Source organism: Sardina pilchardus, chromosome 5 (genome assembly GCF_963854185.1).
Source record: "Sardina pilchardus chromosome 5, fSarPil1.1, whole genome shotgun sequence".
Classification (NCBI taxonomy): Eukaryota; Metazoa; Chordata; class Actinopteri; order Clupeiformes; family Clupeidae; genus Sardina; species Sardina pilchardus.
In genome coordinates, this window is record NC_084998.1 from 2162588 (window position 1) to 2166552 (window position 3965).

At 38.5% G+C, this 3965-nt stretch overlaps 1 protein-coding gene across 1 annotated transcript in view; it reads right to left on the minus strand.

The window, feature by feature from the left end:
• Window positions 1–3604: 3604 nt before the first annotated feature.
• The window catches only part of sart1 (spliceosome associated factor 1, recruiter of U4/U6.U5 tri-snRNP), a 19035-nt gene continuing 18674 nt past the window's right edge, over window positions 3605–3965 (minus strand). The window contains exon 20 of the mRNA XM_062535963.1: window positions 3605–3965. This exon is cut by the window's right edge and continues 31 nt beyond it. The gene's annotated coding sequence lies outside the window, so the exon portion shown is untranslated.

The following is a 3965-nucleotide window of genomic DNA, read 5'->3' on the forward strand; positions in this document are numbered from 1 at the left end:
CCAAAACCATAACCATAATCATAACCATAGCCTAACCATAATATCCCTTAGCCTGGACATTGACCCGTCTCCTGACGCAAGTCAGTATACGCTTTACTATGATTTTGTTTTACAAATATGAAATATGTCATAAGTTGGATGTTAATGATTGTTAGCCCATCACATGATTGAGGCATTTCACTGGTGCTGCTTAAATATATGAGCTATGACAGAAGTTGGGTATGAATGTTGTTCCATCCCATGACATTGTTTTACTGGTTGATTTCACCAATAAGGCTGGGAAGCCTTTCCACAAGGTTTAGGAGTGTGTTCACTGTTCATGGGAATTTGAGGTCACACACTGATGTTGGACGAGGAGACTTAAGGCCTATTCGGACGGGATTAGTTTTATGGGGTGACATCAGGTAAAGTAATAATTACCAGGTAATGTAGTCCCGTCCGGACGCGCCATGTCAGTAAACATAACGGAGTATGTCGGTGACATTTACAGACACTTTTACCTTCCGTAAAACGGTCCGGAGAAATTACCTTAGGTAATATTAATCCCGTGCGAACGCAACCCTCTGTAAAGATGTCTGTAATATTTCGTCACATCCTGATTTGAAAACAATTCCACCATAGTCTGAATGAAAACATAACATGCTGTGCAGCTCCTAATAGGATGTAGCTAGTTTGCCTAATAGCTTGATATTGTTAGCCATTTCAAACTACGTATGGCATAACATAAAGCTAATGTTTGCTAGTTTAACCAACTTGTGTAGTCTTTCAAATCTGAAAATGCCGCACGTACCTGACGCAAAGTATCACGTGCACGGCGACGAAGATGTGACGGCAGAACGTAAACGTAGTTACTCCTCCCATGTCAGGTAAAATGACAGAGATGTCTAGTCCCGTCCGAATTGGACATTTTTATTACAGAGGTCATATGATAAACCTGCATTACTCTACGTCCCCCATAAAACTAATCCCGTCCGAATAGGCCTCAAGACTAGCTCTCAGATTCTGCTCTAAACCATCCCAGAGGTGCTCTGTTGGGTTGAGATCAGGACTCTGTAGGCCGGTCTAGTTTATTTTCTAGTTACCTTGCTTTGTGCAAAGGTGCACAGTCATGTTGGAACAGGGGCCATCCCCAAACTGGGCTTGGCCCCAGTGCAAGAAACTCTGAATGCTTCAGCATTAACCAAGAGATTTTGGACATTTCCATGGTCCTAACTTTGTGGGAACAGTTTGGGTTGGCCACTTCCTATTCCTAGATTATTTTTGTTAGTGTTTGTGTTTTGTGAGTTATTCTGTTATTTAAAGAATGCATCTGTTCATAATGGGCACCTCTTCCCCTCACAGTTCACCCTTTACTTTTACTGAAATGTAATAGGGTTAGGTGACGATGAAAGGAGAATGAATATAGGGTAGCCGAAAAGTTTGAATATTCTGTTTCGTATGCATTTTTAAAAAACTGCAAAACAATACAAGGATACAAGGAGGTTTATTTGTCACATGCATATTATTACTATTGTTCGCTTTTTTAAACTGCGCACAATTTCTGTGACATTGATTGGGTGTCTTTTCTGTACATCACCCAGAAAGCTTTAAGTTTTATCCTGAAGTCTCTGTAATGGCCAGTGGCTGCAAGGGAATGCTTAGTGCTGTTTCCCAATAGCCCTTTAATGGAGAATCACCTAACAGACTTTCTCTCTTCTTTCTCTGTATGTGTTTATTGTTTGGATTGTTATGTTTGAAATTAGTTTTTTTTAAAATAAAAACCTTATTATTTTATTGTTGATTCTTGTTACAATATATTGTTATTGACATTTGTTGTGTCAATAACAATATGTGACTTTAAACTGTTACTTTTAATGCTATTACATTCAAGCAACAACAGGAAACCAATTTAAGAATTCACTGAGCTATAGTGACTATTGTACAGCTGATACACACACTCTTAATACCTCAACAAGCACACACCAAGTCTAGATGGAAACACGGGTCCACGCGCACCCCCCAGCTTGTTTTTATGCCAGCTGTTTTTTAGAATCCTTAAAGTATGTATTTTCAGAATCTGTTAGGTACCAAGCTGAAATAATGTCCCAAAGGCTTCATTTTTAACCCTTTGTTGCACCCGACCGGAACCCCCAAAAAATCGAAGAATTATATAGAAAGAGGCATAACATACAGCATATGCAGTAAACAGCATACAGAGACAAATTAACACATTTTCCATACATTTCTAACCCCAGGAATTGAATGAAATGGTTATTTTTGACATTTGACAACATATTGACCCTATTTCTGGACATTTTATTTTTCACAGCCATACATTTTCTGAAAGGTCTGGATGTGTAGAATATGAATCTGAATGTTAACACTACTGAATTGCACTACTTGTTTTAGCCCTGTGAATAGGGGAACAACAACATTATTTTATTAGAAGGGGCTGGGGGTGCATAATTGGCATATCTACTGTAGGTCGTGGCCTATACATGAAATGGACTCATTATAGCAATATGAGGCCTTACCTATGTTCATTTTAGACACCCACCAATGTGCAGCATGGTAGATATTTGTCTTATGTCTTCATGTGTGAAGTTTGAGTCCATAATAGGTCATCTAAAGGCTGTTTTGATTGACTAGGATCATCTCTGCCCAGATCAGATTACCTATTACTATTAAGTAACTATCATTAAATGTTATGCCTCTTTCTATATAGTTTTTATGGTTTCCGGTCGGGTGCAACAAAGGGTTAAAAATGAAGCCTTTGGGACATTGTTTCAGCTTGGTGACTGGCAGATTCTGAAAATAGATTTTAAGGATTCAAAAAAATCAGGTGGCTTAAAAAAAAAGCCGGGGGGTGCGTGTGGACCCGTTTCCATCTAGACTAATTGCCAACTGGCAACTAACTAGACACTAATAACATTTACTGTAGATAAGTGCTGAACAACCCAACATTTAAACAGTTTTTTACAAAAAACAAAAATTAAAGAACCTTCCTTACCTTCTGCCGTTTGTCTTGCTTTGATGAAATGGCGCCGAGTTGTAACTGATCTCTCGTGTCTTGTGACCAAAATTGCAGGTGAATGATTGGTGAATGAATTGATCCATAAATCCACTTATGCAATTACAGTTATTGCTCTCTGTACAAAGAATTGCTTTGCATGCCGTTTGTTTGAGGTTCAACTTTACAATCTAAACCAACTCAAATCTTCATAGCAAGATTGTGTTCAGCCTCCTCAGGGTACCCAACAGCCACAGTAATAACAGCAGGTGAATGATTAAATGCATTTACAATTCCACTTGTCTACATCTTCGACTCCAAGATGTGTTTAAGGGTGTATTCACGGGTGTATTCACACCCCAGCCTTGAAGAAAGGAGACGGATATTTTTTAAAAAGTGACACACATGAACTGCTTCAACTCCCCCCACCCCCCTAACAATAAAGTATGGAATTACCCAAACATCTTCTACCTCAGCTTTTACTACATGCCACTGCTAACAATGTTGAGTTATATTGACATCATCTCAAGATGCAAGAGAATTCTAGTGAAATCACTCTACCTTCAACAGACTTCACTCATGTAGGTTACATTATTAGGCCAAAACAAATGAGCATTTGGAAAGGTATGGTGTGCACTTTATTTGGTAAAGGTTGTAAATACGGAACTGAAAAGCCATCACAAATATAGATACAGCAATGAAAAGACAGATCAATAAATCATAGCATGTGAGCACAGGTCTACTTCCGCTAATTCCAATGATTTGAAAGATGTTAACAATCAAATGTTCTATACAACAAGCTAACAATTTAAAATGAGTTACTGTATGTTTGGGCATTTGCATTTTCACATACAAAGCTGTATTCTGTACATAAAATCTAGAGTAAGGTTGACATAAATTATGCAACAGATCTAGGTGTGGGTGTGTGTGTGTGTGCGTGTGCGTGTGTGTGTGTGTGTGTGTAATCGGGAACATG